Here is an 18199-nt window from a genome sequence, read left to right on the forward strand (position 1 = left end):
ATAAACCTACCATTAAAATTATAGACTGATAATTTCTTTGTCAGTGGGCAAACGTACAAAATCAGCAGGGGATCAAATATTTTTTTCCCTCACTGTATTGCTCCGTTTTTGTAAACATTTCGCGCAGCATAAGGATATATCTCACGACTGGTATTGACCACATCAGCTGCTAAGAAAATCATGAGCATTCATATAGGTGATATTACCTACAGTGTTCAATTCCACCATTATTACATGTCACAATCTCCACATAACAAGATTCCCCTGAAAGTAAGATTCACTCCAAATTAAAGTTATACAAATATTGTCATATATACATACACACACACCTACTGTATTTTAAGATGCACCCCCAACTTTTGCTTTCAATCCAGGGGAAAAAGTGCATCACAATTATAGCATCTATGCGATTTTTTTTTGTATACGGGTGAGAGGAGTCAGACCACTGAACCAGCTCTGCTGAGATCATAGGTTTGAATCCAGGTAACTACCCAGGGGTTGTGAGTTAACGGTCTCAACCGAGGTATCAATGACAGCACCAACAACTATTTTTAAATCCTTTATATTAAGTTCGCGTGCTTGCTTGCTTGCTTAGGACCGTGCAAATCTTTCGGTCGTTTTTAACCCACTTCCCGTGATCCAATCGAGCTGACATTTTCCACACAGACTCGTTGTGCCAGACAATTATTGTTCGTGAAAAAAAAATTCCAAAATTTTACACTGTTTAGGGAAAACAAATTAAATATTTAATTACCAATTGTTTAATACTGCAGACAATCATCTGACCAATATGTGGCAGCCATCTCAAGCCAGAGGACGAGAGGACTCTAGCCGCCACGCATATAAAGGATTTAGAGTGAAAAACTTTGTTTTAACAGGTTATACTTATACCCAGCTAAATTCCAGCTCTGAGAATGATCAGATATTGGTGTGATTGCGCCAGGATGAGAATTTGTCTGTAGTGAGACATGCGGCCAAGTGCACTCTACAGTGTGTGGACAAAAAAAAAGTCATTTGAAAGGGGTCTCAGAAATCATATTCGCTTCTGCTGGTCGTTCTCAAATACACGAGGTGATACACTGCTTTGCAAGTTCCGCAAGGATACTTCATCTCCTGACACGATGCCGATAACTCACTGGCAATTAAAGTTCTGGAAAATAACAAACGAAATGAATAAATCAATAACCACGAGCTTCTAAAATATAGGAAGAGTTGTTAAATCATTCTCTATAACGTATGGTGCATGTGTTCTGGAATAATGGCTACTGCTGCATATCTTCATTTACATTATTCACTCTTGCACTGATGAAAATGTTTTGTCTTGGTGCTAATGCACTGTTGCAGAAAACCTCTTTATGTATGTATCATTCCAATCCAGGGTCATGACCCCATGCATGCTTGATGCTGTGATCTGCTTGTGTGCAGGACTCCCAGAAAATATTTTGTCAACGCAGTAGTACATCACACACGCTGGATTTATTGTTCTTATTTTTTTACTGATCTTTCAAAATAAACGTTATCTTTCAAAGATTAAAATTATGCATACTGTAGTCCACCTTTTTGACATAGTCGCACAAAATCGAATGCCTTGCTACATAGTTCCAAACCCAGGAAGAAATATTAGAAGTGGATCTTTAGCGTTCTCAGTAATTGCAATAATATTGCTTGCATCTTCCGAATGTGCTTTTTGACACAGTGCCAGCAGGACATTATCACAGCACACAACATGGAGTTTTAAGGCACTGAACCATTTCCTCAGTAGGAAGCACTCTAGACCTCTAGATATAGCACCTATTATTTGTGAAAGTTATTTGTGGACTTTAATCCTCTAATTTTACAGTCTGTTGGTACTTATTTTTTAAAATTATCTATAACCTAATTTACATTCTGAAAAAAGAAGTAAATTGTATTCAACATAATTCATTCTTCCGTGTGCTGTACGTGCAATGAGAGTGTTGTGATGCTCACACCTGTGTCGTTTATAGATGAAGACAGGTTTATCACAGTGCTGATATTTGTATTTTAAAGTTTGAAAACAAGTACAAATATGAGGGAAATGTAGATCAAAATGTAAAAAACAATCTACTGCAGGATGACATAATAACTAAAGGTATACATTTCGATTTAAAGCTTTCGTGACTGCAGGGATTCATCTTCTTGGTTCTTTCGGTAAAGTCACGTAGAATTGAAATAATAAAATGATAAAAATAAAACATAATAAAATAATTCTCACGACGTTTCGGCCACAACGCAAGTAGCCGTCCTCAGGTGGAGAACAGGTCTGTCGAGTAACCGTCCTCAGGTGGAGAACAGGTCTGTCGAGGAGACAGAGACAGAGTCTGTCTCCTCGACAGACCTGTTCTCCACCTGAGGACGGCTACTTGCGTTGTGGCCGAAACGTCGTGAGAATTATTTTATTATGTTTCATTTTTATTATTTATTATTTCAATTCTACGTGACTTTACCGAAAGAACCAAGAATAACTAAAGGTATGTACAGCCCACAGGTCAATCCACTGCAGCTGGCTGAAGACCTCCTCGTGTCATGTTGGTCATTATAATTTTTTTTATAGCATACATCACCACGCTTGTCAAAGTGGGTTGGTGATATGGGGAGGGGGGGGGGGGACCAGTTCAGATATCACTCTGCGCTGACGTTTTCTATGGCTGAGGATCAAATTCAGGTTGCCTGGTTCATAGTGCGCCAGGAAACTGTGCCACTGCAGCTTCATATTCCACGTGAACATAACTGGTGGCTTCATTATTTTGAGGGCATCACAGCTGGTGTTGCTGCACTCATTTGCACAGGCACACCTGTTCAAACCCTGGAGTTATCATCATTATTGTTAAAACCCATTCCCAAAGTGTGGCATCTATTCTAAGGTTGGTTTTCGATAAACTGTGCCATTATTTGCAAACAGGGTTGCCGGTATAATGATTTGAATGGGGGGCCTGAAGAGTAACTCACAAAAAGAAAATACAACTTTCGCTTCATATTATTCTCTTGGTGGTATAAATAGTTACTTACAGTTTCCTTGCCATATTGCATTTTGGATAACACCAGGCTCTTAATAAAGAAAATAATTTTTTATTGAAAATGGAGTTACGAAAAGTGTTGTGCAACAGCCCAGCTTAGTGTATTAAGATTGAGACATCGCATGCTTTGTTGATTTCCGTTTAGAGCAGCTTCTTATAACATTCTCTCAATGAAGGTCCCGGAGAGGAAAACAAATCATAAAGGGAAATTTTGTGGCGTATTGTACCCCTTATAGTAACTGTGTTCCTTTTTGTAGTTAAGTGAAATCTCAGACCTTTGCTTGTTACAGCCCGGCCTTGGAGTTTCCAGTTTAAGTGCAAGAATGGCATGCCAACTCCTTTTCCTCTGAGCAGGATCTGCAGTATGACAACAACCGATTGTACCATCAGAGGGGGTGCTGGGATGATTATCCTTCCAATGACCAGAGATTAAAGGTCCCACGAGATGGGTAATGAAGTGAAAGCAATTGCATGCAGTGATGTAACCCATTTAGCGATGCAAAATATATCACGTCTCATAATATACGTGAAAGCCTTTGTTATATCAATGGAAAATAACACAGCATAACATAGAAATATACATTGATTTGGGTGTAACTACACTTTATGAATATTAAAAAATTGTTGTGAGGAGCTTTATCTGTATCTGAATTGCTCCTCGTACGTACAAATTTTAAATTTAAGAGGGGTGCCATGGTGGTGAGATGTTAACTTCCTCGCCTGGTATACGGGAGGTTGTGGGTTCGATTCCGACCCTGACGCCTATATAGTTGGAGTTTGCATATTATACCCCGTGGTCGTGTAGATTTTTATCCTGTTCCTCCGGTTTTTCCCTCCACATTTAGAAACGTGCGTTTAGAGTATTTGGCTGCTATAAATTTCCACGTGATAAGCCACTTTGTTGAACTATCATTTGGAGCCAGGTCGCGTCTGAAAAAGAGCTATATAACTGACCTAGTGCAATACAAATAAAAGTTAAAATAAAATAAATATGTAGTATTTATGTAGAAACACAGTCGGTAGAGCACTGCACTGTGAACCCAGCAGACTGAATTTGATGAGTTTGTTCCCCCCATGATATGGGACGGCATTCATCCAGCAGTAGATTTACAAATAGCTTACATTATCATGTATTGTACATAAACAGGGGCATATTAGAAATTTATATTTATAGCAGAGGTAATAGTGGTTGAAACAAACATCGAGCAGCAATAATTGTTACATGGGTGATACATATACGTAGATTACAAATACATGGACTTGCAATTCAGAGGTCGCCAGTTCAATTTGATCTCCCCGGTACAGCAGCTGAAACAATAGGCAATCTTCTCATATCTCTTCGCTTCTGTCCACCCAACAAGTACTGTAGTGTTAGCAATTCGACAGTTCCTTTGTCACGCAATAAAATGTGGCTACTCCCACCTCTTGCAAAAAGGTCAGCCCAGCATGGAACTGCAGGTCAAATATGCCCTACAGAGGCTTTCTAGAGCTCCATCTGGGTGAAGGCCCCTTCCACCAACAGTGACGAGAGCAAAATCAATTGCAGAGCTGCACCTTTAACCTTCTATAACTGCACTTATAAAATTCCACGTAAAAATATCCCTACTCTGTTGGCTTGATAATAATGCAGGGACTCTGTAGAGAAGAACACTTTTATGAAACCGTGCTCGATTAGCTGCCCAGTTTATTTTGAGCTCCACTCTGGGCAGTCAGTATCCCAGCTCCGTTTAAAAGTAGATGGTGTTCAATATAAAGATATCAGCACAAAAACACTACATTCATTGTGTACAGCAGTGCCTAACTGTGTAAAAGAAAACAAAAAATAAGTTTGCTGAATGAAACCTTATAACAAACTGACAGGATGTAATTAATTATTGCACTGACATTGAGTGCAGTCTTGTCAAACAGATTCGTTTTATTGGATTGGTTTTATTGCCAGGAGCGAAGGCAATAAAAGTATCAGAGGACCTCTTTTGCCAGTACCAAAATACGAGAATAAGTTTTTCCCCTTTCATCTGGCAACAAAACAGGTGTTAAGTTGTTGAAGCACGCTTTCCCTGCTGTGATTGTCTCACCTGATGATGGTTGCTTGTGTTGCGATCGAAACGTCGTGATCTATTATTTTCTACCTACGTGACTTTACCGAAAGAACCAAAGAGTATAGATTCCTGCAGTCACGAAAGCTTCAAATAAAGATTAGGTGTTAAGTTGTTAAAACACCAAACTGTAACCTTTTACAAGGAATCATATCTGCATTAAGCACAAACTTGTGGTCAAAATACAAACATGCATTGTCTTTGTATGCTTTTTTATTTTTCATTTATTTTGACCACACACCTTTTTTAATTTATTTTGACCAAACACCTTTTTTGTTGCCAGATGAAAGGGGAAAAACGTATTCTCATATTTTGGTACTGGCAAAGGAGGTCCCATGATGTAGATGCTCACCCCGAGCTCTCATTACTCCGATAGTGCAGTGTCTTTGTGCTGTACGCCTTTTAGCGTCCTCTGGTCTAACACCGTTTGAGACGAGGCTCAAATGAAAGCTGTCTTTGGTGTGGACCAATCAGTTTCAAAGACAATGCATATATTATCAGAGTATGTTTTTTGTTTCTATTTTGAGCACAAGTATTGTGGTTAATGCAGACATGATTCCTTGTAAAAGGTTTCAGCTTGGTGTTGTACTAACTTACCACCTGTTTTGTTGCCAGATTAAAGGAGAAAAACGTATTCCCAGTATCAGAGGAAAACTTTGAGGAGTAATTAGGGGTTATGTGTTATATTCAATGCATAAATATGCATTTAGCTGTATTTTAGAGTAATGTGTTCATCTTCTTGGTTCTTTAGGTAAAGTCACATAGAAGGGGTCTGTCGGAAAGACAGCGTCTGCTGTCTTTCCGACAGACCTGTTTTTCACCTAAGGACGGCTGCTTGCGTTGTGGCCGAAACGTCGTGAGAATTGTATTTTATGATGTTTTTTTTTTCTTCTACGTGACTTTACCGAAAGAACCAAGAAGATGAATCCCTGCAGTCACGAAAGCTTTAAATCGAAATTTAATGTATTAATATTTCTGACTGGATAACATTTTGGTAAACCTTGGTGATACTTACATCATTATAACGCGTAGACTTTTGCAATCAATATCCATACCGGAGGTTTTTTTGGTTTGGATCGCATAAATATAAATCTGTTTTATTCAACCTGTCACCACCCAGCACAGTCAATTAGCAAGGCATTCCACGTGAACAAAACGTGCCAATTAGTTACTACTTTAGCACACCAGAATGTTGGAGAGTAAACCCACACCATATACAATTCGAGTTCGATGTTTTGCTATTTAAGACTCCCCTATTTAAGATTGAAACACGAGGACTTCTTCACAATTCTGGCTATTGGCTGTTGAAGCTGGTTGTAATCACCAGTGAAACCTTACTAATTGGCTGTGTCGGGTGGTGGTGGGTTTAATGACAAATTCATATTTACGCGATCTAACCCATGAAACCTTTAGTATGGATTGTATCATTATATGTATACTGTCTTGACAGCATAAATATTAACAATAAGAGGAGCGGTGGCACAGTGGTTCCAATACCGCAATGAGAACCAATGTTTGATTCCTCGCCATACTTTACATCAGTGGCAAACAATATCTGAACCATACCTGGCATCCCCCCTTCACTGACTTACACTACCTGCATGGTGAAGTATGGTCAAACAACAGGTGGCGTGGGAAGGCCTCCTAGCAGCGTGTCCAGCCCAATCTCATTTACTTTTCTTTAACAGTAAAATGGTTGATAATTGTTTTTTTTTTACCCTTCTATCTGGCAACAAAACTGACACCTTTTTACAAGGAGTCATGTTTGCATAGACCACAATACCTGCAGTCATAAATACAAACAAAAGACATAACTCTGATAATGTGCACTGTCCTTATCTGTCCTTATCACATTATCAGAGTTATGTCTTTTGTTTGTATTTATGACTGCAGGTATTGCGGTCTATGCAAACATGACTCCTTGTAAAAAGGTGTCAGTTTTGTTGCCAGATAGAAGGGTAAAAAAAAACAATTATCATATTTTTACTGGCAAATGAGGTTCCCATAGAGTAAAATGGTTGTCTTTAAACGGTGTATTTCCATATGTTCATCTGTCTGTCTTTCAGTGTAATTCCCAAGTATGCATCACTGCATGCATCTATGTGCATGTCTAAGCTTTTTCTCCAACCTCTCCGTCGGTGTCCATGTATCTGGTCCATATGTCATATCAGGTAGTAAACGCCTACTAAAGACGTTCTTCTTTAGACACATTGGTTATGTTGCTTTTTATTATCAAGATTAGACTTCTAAAAGTAAAACAATCCACTCTCATTCGCCTTTGCTTTCATCACTTTGATCTCTGTCTGACTTAAATAACTGCCCTATATACACATGCTGTGCTGTGTTTTCTAGTTGTATTCCTCTGACAGATATCTCTGATCGTTAAGCGAGCTTGCTGAATGCGAATTCTGTATTGCTCGTATTTATATCGAGATAAACTTTCCAGCCTTCTTCATTAAGTTCGTCTGACATTTCCTGTAGTCCATTCCCATCGGACATTATAATGACAATGTCAGAAAATGTAATATAGTTATTGCTTTCCTCACGTATATTTATGCCTTTGTTTCTCGATAATATCTAAGGAAAATATCTTCTGATGTTATTTATATGTTTAATTATTCGTATTCCAGAAAAGTCACCAACTATATATTTTTCGTATTTAGGGCAGTGTTATTGACAATTGCGTTGTTTTTTTTTCGTGCTAGCTGTGTTTGTACACACTACTGCCAATGCCATATCACCAAATAATTAGTTTAATTACACGTTTGTTGATTTTTTTACTAGATCTCTCTAATGTGTTTTAATATAAGAGGTTTAACGCTTGTCAATAAAACATTCTTTTTTCATTGAAACTGACTCGAGTATCCAACCTCCTGCTGCTCCGTGCTTTCAAGAAAATGGCTGCAGTGCCTGAATATATCACGGTGAAAATGTGATTAACGCTTTGTTGTCAAATATATTCCCACAGAAACCAGCAGTTAGTTGAATAAAACAGCGTAAGTAAATAATTAAAAAATGAACCCATAAACTGAGGATTTATTGACAGATCATTTTTACACATGGGAGAAGGGGAAATGTTGACTTATCATAAATTGTGTTGGCATATAATCCTATTGAATACAATTTGAATTAAAGAGATGTCAATGGCATATTTATCCACAAGCGTATACAAATGTGATGGTTGTGATGAAATATACATGTAATGTTATCTGCCCAGAGATTGATATATTCTTGGTATTGCTGTTGTCCATGTGAGGGCAAAGGCAAGAGGAGGTCAGAATATGTCAACAATGTGGTTATCTTCCTCCACACATTCTGACATTGAATGTAATCCTGTCATATTACAAAAAAGCCCGTCATATAAGTTGCTCACAGGCGAATTATCAAGAAAATGGAACAAAAATGTTATCCCAATTGTGAGAGGGATTTTTTTTTGGAAAACTGTTTTATTTTTCATTTCCATAACATTTTATAATTCATATAATATTGACATTTTAAAATGGTATGCAGCAATAGCGTTTTTAAAGTCTATTGCACATTGTGAACTATGATATACAGATCGAAAAACATGGACACTTTTAAATAATATGGAACAAAATCTGAAAGTGTAGTGTAATTTCAGTGAGAGATATATCAACATGAAGGTCAGAGGGAAAACAACTAAATACATGCATCCTATTCACATCATATTAATATTCTTTTGACTTCTAAGGCGAGGTAGTTAACATCTCACCACCGCATGGTGCCGTGATGCTAACTACCTCGCCTGGCATACAGGAGGTCGTAGGTTCGATCCCAACCCTGACTCCTGTATATTTGGAGTTTGCATGTTATCCCTGTGGTTGCATGGATTCTTCTCCAGGTCTTCCAGTTTTTCCCTCCACGTTTAGAAACATGTTTAGAGTATGTGGCTGCTGTACATTTCTATGTGATACGCTGCTTAATTGGGCTATTATTTGTGGCAAGGTCCCTTCTGAAATAGAACAATATAGCTCAGCGGGCCATACTTGGTAAAATAAAAATAGTTAGTGGATAGAAATAGTTCGTTTATAGTTAGTTACAGTATAAGCGTTTGGGCAGGACACATTACAAGAAAAGATGACCAATGAATGAGACTTATGATGGCATGGCAGCCAAAGAACAGAATGTGCCCATGAATCTTGACTAAAAGCTTTTGTGACTGCAGGAATTCATATTCTTTGGGTCTTTTGGTAAAGCCACGTAGAAAAAAAAAATCACGATGTTTCGATCGCAACACAAGCAATCGTCTTCAGGTGAACAAATAAACCCGTAAAAACAAAGTTTTTCACTCTAAATCCTTTATATGCGTGGCGGCTAGAGTCCTCTCGTCCTCTGGCTTGAGATGGCTGCAATCTATGGGTCAGATGATTGTCTGCCAGTATTAAGCAATTGGTAATTAAATATTTAATTTGTTTTCCCTAAACAGTGTAAAATTTTGGAAAAAAAATTTCACGAAAATTAATTGTCACACACAACGAGTCTGTGTGGAAAATGTCAGCTCGATTGGATCACGGAAAGTGGGGTAAAAAACGAGTGAAAGATTTGCACGGTCCTAAGCAAGCAAGCGAACTTAATATAAAGGATTTAAAATATATTCGCCTGTGGAGGACACGGGGATCGATCCCACGACCTTTGGCATGGGAAGCGAGGGCGCTACCAACTGCGCTACTCCGCCACGTCTTGTGGAAGGGTTACGCTCTGGGCTCCTATACTGTGACGTTCAGCCAAAGCCATAAATGAGTTCTATTTGAATAAATGTAAAATAAAAAAAATTTGCCTAAAAAGTGTTAAATTTTTTAATTTTTTTTTCACGAACATTAATTGTCTGTCACAACGAGTCTGTGTGGAAAATGTCAGCTCGATTGGATCACGGGAAGTGGGTTAAAAAACGACCAAAAGATTTGCACGGTCGTAAGCAAGCAAGCAAGCACGCAAGCAAGCAAGCAAGCGAACTTAATATAAAGGATTTAAAAAGAGGGAAATCTGCTGAGGCAGGCTGTTTATAAAGTTTTAGAGATGGGCGGGCAGCTAATGTTAATGTAGGAGTGAGTAGGAGAGAACGAGTAGGAGAGAGAACTTTGCTTGTAAATTTAAGCTCGGCGGGGGCCAAGCTCGGCTAGGGCCCGGACGACGCAGTGGCAAGCCGCCATTTACAAACACACCTAAAGGTTGGCTGTGTTAGTGAATGGAACTCAGATAGTACAAAATAACTGCTAATATAGGTAGGTAGAATAGGAACATCACAGCCAGTTATGACATAATCTGGTTAATAACGTCCTTCCAATGATTGCTCAGTTTGTACCCATCTTTTCGGTTGACATTGTGTCTGTGTTTATATATCTGGATGGCTTCATGAACGAATCTTTGCTGATAGCCAGTGGGTTTGCAGAGTACCGTCGTCTTTGCAAAATCAATTTCCTGTGTGCCCACAGTGTTAACACAATGATCAGCCACGGCTGAGGTATTGGTCCTACCGTATTTCAGATCTGCCTTATGTTCACAAACCCGGTCCGCTTAGTTTCCCCAATGTAACTGCTTCCGCAGACACAGCTTAGTTCGTAGACACCGGGGTATTGCATGTCAGGGATCACATCCTTCACAGATGTGATCAGATCACAAATTTTATGTCCTGTGTTGAATCGTACCTGGATCTTGTGTTTGCTCATGATTTTGGAAATCTTTCTGGTGACCCCTGCTATGCATGGCAAGGTGATGGTTTTGAATGGGTCCTCAGATGGTTCTGTCCCAATGGTTGGGGTGATGGCTTTATGGATTGTGGAGTCTGAATATCTATTCTTCTTGAGGGCTTGGTGTATGTGCTCCAGTTCACTGGCTAGGTGGTGACGGTTGGAAATACAACGAGCTCTATAGTATAGAGTTTTGATGAGGAATTATTCTGGGATGGATGGTGGTGGGAGTCAGGTTTAGGTAGGCATCCGTGTGGGTGGCTTTCCTATAGACAGAGTGTCCCATTGAGCCATCAGGTCTCTTTTCGATTAAAAACATCCGAGAATGGTAACTTGCCATCTTTTTCCACCTCCATGGTGAATTTGATGGCTGGGTGTATGGAATTGATGTCGTGTAAAAATTGGTCCAGAGCTGGTAGGCCATGTGGCCATATGACGAACGTATCATCAACGTATCTCTTCCACAAGGAAGGACGTAGGGTGGATGACTGGATGGCATCTGTCTCAAATTTCTCCATGAAAACATTGTCTAAAACTGGAGATAAGGGAGAGCACATTGGGGTACCTTCAACTTGTTTGTAGAATGTTCCATTCCAGGTGAAGTAAGTGTTGGTGAGGCAGTGTCTAACCAGGCCCGGTACATCAGCATTCAGTCCTTGTTGGACCACCCACACAGAAGGACATTATCAACCAGTTTAAGTCATAACTGGCTATAATGTGTCGATTTTAGACCTGGCAGCTCTTTAATTGGTGGAAGCCCACCACCAGCACCATCACTACCCACTACTACCATCACCTCTAGCAGTCCTTTACTTGGTAGAAGTCAACCACCAGGACCATTACTGCCCACTCCCTTTATTGGTGGAAGCCTACTACCAACAATTACCATCACCTCTTCTATCAACTTCCCTTACATTAAAATTAGGTACTGCACACATGCTGCTGCCGCTTGGGCTACGCCCATTTTTTTACCTTTAAAAACAGTTTGCCTTTAGAGGCTAACCCCCTTTTCCTGATGACGACTGCTTGTGTTGCGATCGAAACGTTGTAGTTTTTTTAATGTTCTTTGAACCTATCTACGTGACTTTACCGAAAGACTCAAAGAATATAATAATTACAATTAGATTTTAATAAAATAAAATTGTATATATATATATATCATTGGCTCATCTGGAATTATCTAACTTTAAATCTGAAAGAAATTGCCGAAAGAAGAAAGGTTTTAATCAATGTGTACCTTCTGTTATGACATATGGATTAGATGCATTGGATATTAACTGAGAACATATAACAATGTGCAAAAGCATGGAGAGATGCAGTTTTAGAATACAATTGAGAGACGGGAAAGCAGAACACACGGTCGGAGACAAGATGCAGGTTACAGTATTACCTGCAAATGTATATTTATTCTTATATATGAGTTTAACAATGCTTCCCTTTTTAAATCCTTTATATTAAGTTCGTTTGCTTGCTTGCTTGCGTGCTTGCGTGCTTGCTTGCTTGCTTACGACCGTGCAAATCTTTCGGTCGTTTTTCAACCCACTTCCCGTGATCCAATCGAGCTGACATTTTGCACACAGACTCGTTGTGCGAGACAATTAATGTTCGTGAAAAGTTTTTTCCAAAATTTTACACTGTTTAGGGAAAACAAATTAAATATTTAATTGCCAATTGCGTAATACTGGCAAACAATCATCTGACCCATAGGTGGCAGCCATCTCAAGCCAGAGGACGAGAGGACTCTAGCCGCCACGCATATAAAGGATTTATAGTGAAAAACTTTGTTTTTACGGGTTAATTTTTTTTAAACCAAAAACACATTTTATAACACTGACCGTATGTACAATTAAATATTGAGTTCTGAGATACAAACAAGTCTACTTACAAATGGGTCTCAAGAACGTAACCCATCTGTAAGTCGAGGACTGCCTGTTGATTTTCTCATATTTTTAGTTGGTGAAAAAAAAAACAATTTTTGTAATCACGATTAATGTTGTCCTTGTGATTATTCAAATACGTTGTTCAAATGTTACCTTGCCCCAAATATCAACGTTATGTTATTGCAGCTAGTTATATTGCGATCTGAATCAACATATTGTTCAAGTTACATAAAATGTTTTGATAAAATGTGTTCTCATTTGCCATGCAGCTGATTTAAACATTTTATTCAAAGGAATTACTAATGATAATTTAATTTTATCAAATACTTTAGTCATCCTCAACTTTATTTCGAATACATGATTCAGCGTAGTGTATTTGTGAACGTGCTATCAAGACAGCAGAACCGCTAAGATTCCTAAGGACAAATTGCCTCTAGAAAACATGCCATGTATAGAGGAAAGGGTGTTGTATTTCTCAGATGGACTTAAAGATTTTATTGATTTGTGGGCCTTGTGGTTTATTGCCGTCATTCAGCATAACCCATTTTGTTTTACATCCGCCACTGTCATCCATATACATGCAGGAAATGTTTAAAATGATACGAGAATGTAGAAATGTATGTTGTGAACATATGTTAATTGGTTGACATGGAGCCCTTCTTATAGCCGAGCTGAAAAAACCCTAACATTAAACATTTTAATGTTTCTGACCTAGCGACCACAATGTTGCACATTCGTCGGCCGTTTGTGCCGGAATTAAAATATATATTCCTGACTGTCACCTCAGGTAATACCCCTGGGTTGTAGAGCCGGCCTCTGCCCTCAAATTCTGCAAAAACACAACATTACCCTCCCTTTCCCAACAGCATCCAGCTCTCAAGCTCTTACTGCCCCCGGAACTTAATTTAAGCCTTGCTACCTTGCTGAGGGTCGGTGATGAGTGGGGATGGCAATGATTTTGTGTGGGTGTGTTTGTGAGCATATAGGTGATAGGAGCACTAGAGCAGTCCTGTCGTCACCCCTTAATAGCATCATCAGTCTTTTACCATATCATTAGACAAAGGGTCCTACACTCTTCAGAACAAGATGAAATATATGCTATTACTTTTAAGCAGGAACCAATGTTAAAATCCTTACATATATGCGTGGGTATACATTTGCTTGTGAACATGAACCAGGGCAGACGATTGGTTGACCCACATAAATACCTTTTTAAAAGTATAATGAGGTGATTATACGGTGGGGTGACTGATGGAATATTTATATTCTAAATAGGGCAGTAAACATTACATTTTAAAATTAAATTCCACGGTGGATTCTCATTGGACCTTTAGTCTGTATTTATGAATTTTAAATATAAGACCATGCTCAGCTGTTTATAGTGATGGTTAGGGTCTTCATAAGCTTATTGATAGTGGTATGATACGCATGGGTTATTTTGCCATGTGCTTTCATGACCAATGCAAGAAATATTGCACGAGTATTGCTTCACCAATGTAGTCCAAAACACCCATTATTACAGGACAATAAATATTAAATAAAAACTACACACCCATGTGAATACACTCAACAGCTATTAGCATAAAATATGAAGTAGCCTCTCTCCTACAAAAGTGAGTGTCATTTACAAATATAGAAAATTGTTGTTGCAGGCCGATGCAGGAAATGTTACTCTTGATAAGTGCACATTGTATATACATCAATTATCATCATCAGACTTGCTATAACTACCCACTGCTGTAAAAAGGCCTGCCCAAGGCATTAAATAATGTCTCATACTTTTATCACTCCATCTCCATGGTGGTCATACTCTTGGGCTTTATGTATCTCATTTAGCTATCACATCTATCAGCTATCATCCCTCAGAGTATGGTATCCTGTCCAAACTAACTTACTTTTCTCAATCAACACAAGTAATGATCAGTATAAATGTTATTCCTGTGATGTTCTCACCTGATGATGATTGCTTGTGTTGCAATCGAAACGTCGTGATTTAATTTGATTTATTTTTATATTTTATTTTGATTTGTATTTATTATTTTCTTTACCTACGTGACTTCACCGAAAAACCAAGAGTATGAATAAAAGGTGTCGTCTCAAAAGGACGGCTGCCGGGACGATGGAGCAGGCGAGTTCTTGTCGTGCCTAGAGGAAAACGGATTGTGGCATCATGGGACCATATTGGGTGGCAACAGTGTAGGGAGGCATTCATCTAACAGTAGATATAACATGGCTGATGATGTCCATGGTGACTAGAGATTAAACAACGTCCTCAAGTATTGTCATTGATGGTATCAGCCTAAATGCACAATACAAACTATCCGATACATTTTCTTGGTTCTTTCGGTAAAGTCCATTCTACGTGACTTTACCGAAAGAACCAAGAAGATGAATCCCTGCAGTCACGAAAGCTTTAAATCGAAATTTATCCGATACATTGTGTTTCTCATTTAGGTTGTCTGAGCCCAGCTCTGAGAGATAAAACTTGTGTGAATGCTCATATGTCCATCTTCTGACTCAGTAACAATGCCAGACGGTGCTAGCACATGGGATGAGCATTAAACAACGGCAGGCCGTCACTTCCTGCTGATTTCCTTGACATTGTTTTTACTAGCAGTAATGCAGTATAAAATTCAGAAGCAGCTTTTTTCACAGATGTTCAGTAGGGGCGGGTCAGAAAGTTACAACAACAATCATGTTTACAGAATGAGAGCATCTGATGGATTATTAAGGTGCAAGGTCAATATAAATTTTCTGTAATTTCTAGGGTGGCCTCAAATTGATTATTAAGGTACAAAAATGGCCCATTACTGTGGGTTTATTTGGATGGAAATTGTTATTTATTGTCATTGAAAAGAAACCAATACTCTTTTTTAAACAGGAGTAAAATAGGAAAAAAATGCATTGAGATGTTGTCAATGTTTGTTTGATATAGTCATGAAATGAGGAAGTATTTGCATGTAGTCAATACTTCACACTTTACACTTTGTTCATACAACATTTCAAAGTAGCTGATTTGACTGCAATTCCAATGTTCCTGGTTGTGGTGGGTAAAATAATGTTTTTTTTACAAAGTACATTAAGCGAAGGTTCACTGCATCAACAAATAACCTCAATCTGATGAAATATTGCATCCAATTTAATACAGATATGTTTTCAGTAGGAAAAATAATACAGCTCATGAAAGAAAAGCCAACAAATTACATTTTTATAACTCAAACTGAAGCCATATAATTTATGTCGCTGGTATGAAAAGGAAGATTCATTTGAAAATTAATGAATGCTGCACTTGAATATGTCAGACACGCTACACCAATTCTTCATATATATTTTTTATATATTATTGGTAACATAGTTGCAGTGCTGTTCACTTATGCACTGTTTTTTTCAGTAAATTAGCAGAGCAATGGTATTTGAACCATTAGAAAGTTGGGTTTACTTATAATCAAATAACAAAATGTTAACAATCCAGTGCTAAAGATGGGTTGCATAGCTGTAGCCTATGTATTGGGCAATATACAGACATTGATAAAAACATTGTATTTTCATAACAGTCGGCAGGATGACAGTGTGCATTTTTCATCCTTCAACCTATAGTACCTTAGTTGCTGGCTTGGAAACAACCCTCTGTCATACTTTCCGTTAATTTTTGCATCTTGGAAATGCAATAGGCTGCCCATATCTGCATTCTTTGCATGTCTGTCAAAAGAGTGAAAAGCTATTTTTCTCGAGGATGGACAAGTGGCTTCGATTTAAAATATTCCATCGGAAGAAATACATTAACATTTACGCTGTATACCCTTTTGGAATTAAGTGAATGCTGACAATGCAAGAAACCTAAACTATGGGAAATAAAATAAAACGTCGTTCTCTTATTCTCTGTGCATACTAAATCACAGAGCTCTCTGCAAATGCCACAAAGTTTGTGTCTCGAAAGTTTGTGAAAGGCACATGCTTTTTTAAGCCTCGCATTTATCGAACAAATAAGGCCGCTTATTGGTGGGGCACTGTGACAGCTTCCCAGCAACTGTGGCTGGGCAGATCGTGTCACGCATTTTAATTCTGATAACAGCGTCAGCCCTTGCCAGTGATAAATCTATTATCTGTAAGGAAGATGACCTTTTTATAGATTGGAATCCTCCACACACACAAATGTAAGGCAAACGGTTGCCCGCGGACAGCGTCGTCCCTGATAATTCACTTGTTTTACCATCACGCTGTGGAATAATGAGAATGAAGCTTTTCAAAATGTTATCTAAAGCTGTTTGTCTACTCTATTTGCTGAAAAAAACAGGGGTTGAGTGGGGAGCAATTGGATGTCCATTTCTGATGCTAACTAGATAACATCTCTGTTTGGTTTATACAGTATAAATATGCACAGCAATTTAAATATGTATCTTCATTGTGAGCTAATATTTGCTCAAATTACATATATAACGTGAATGACAGTGCTACGCAATCAGTGCATTAACATTTATTTAAAAAAATTACACTGTCATTATTCCCCAGGGAATCTTTAATATTACAACCCAGAAATCCAGTAAAGCATTATCATTTTCAAACACACAGCAGACATCCATGATTTTCCCAGTGGGCTGATGCAGTAAGAAGCATCCTGGTGATGCTCATGAGCTTGTGTACCTACACATAGAAAACCATTAATCTACCATGAACGCAACTTCGCTTCTTCTCATGTCCTGCAGTGAGTGAATGGCACCCCCCTGCACTAATGAGAGTCGTGTGGTGGTGCTCATCTTTGTTGACATTCCGGAGCGAATGGTTAAAATTACATATTTGTATGATGGGAGGAAGTCACTCCAGATCAATAGGAAGCAGCGATTGATTCATATATATGTATTTATAAATCATAGTATACAGGGATTTACAATGCATATACCTGATCATGATAATATGCAATGCAGTTAGAGCTTATAATAGAGATTTTTGGTTTAGATCGCGTAAATATACAGTATAAATGTGTCGTTAAAACCCGCCACCACCCGACACAGACAACTAGTGAGGGTTGTCACGTAAACAGAACATGCCAATTCGTCACGAGTACAGCACAGTGTGTTGGAGAGCCAAGCCACAACATTTACAATCTGAGTACGTTTCGCCAGTAATTACAACTAGCTTCATCAGGCGACAGCCATATTTGTGCAGAAGTCTTACTGTTTCGTTCCTTATATAGAGGCTTAGATGTGTTGACCACGCAGCTGCGCTTTTGCACAATGTGTCCTTCCTGTCTATTGTGTTTATTAAAATAGCCCTACCAACGGTAATCCCTATTGAAGTACATTGTCCCTTGTAGCATGCATTTCAATAATGTATTATTTGATTATTCACTTCCACGCAGCACTAAGGCGGTAGCTATCCGAACGGGTAAAGTTATTTTTATTTATTTCAATTTCGATAGATTCTCTAATTAGTCTTGGCCAGTAGTAGCTAGTTTTGCACAAAACTTCAACATTATCAAAATC

At 38.5% G+C, this 18199-nt stretch overlaps 1 protein-coding gene and 1 long non-coding RNA gene across 2 annotated transcripts in view; one reads left to right on the plus strand and one right to left on the minus strand.

Annotated features, from left to right (window-relative positions):
* Positions 1 to 18199, plus strand: part of LOC133348562 (transmembrane protein 132E-like) — a 534471-nt gene that overhangs the window by 83870 nt on the left and 432402 nt on the right. The gene's annotated exons all lie outside the window — the stretch shown is intronic.
* Positions 1 to 18199, minus strand: part of LOC133348225 (uncharacterized) — a 70235-nt gene that overhangs the window by 5873 nt on the left and 46163 nt on the right. Inside the window, exon 2 of the long non-coding RNA XR_009755790.1 lies at positions 3311 to 3392. This is a non-coding gene — a long non-coding RNA (uncharacterized LOC133348225). The remainder of the gene's footprint in view (positions 1 to 3310; positions 3393 to 18199) is intronic.

This window comes from Lethenteron reissneri, chromosome 27 (assembly GCF_015708825.2).
Source record: "Lethenteron reissneri isolate LAM-NWPU_2019-01 chromosome 27, ASM1570882v1, whole genome shotgun sequence".
Taxonomy (NCBI): Eukaryota; Metazoa; Chordata; class Hyperoartia; order Petromyzontiformes; family Petromyzontidae; genus Lethenteron; species Lethenteron reissneri.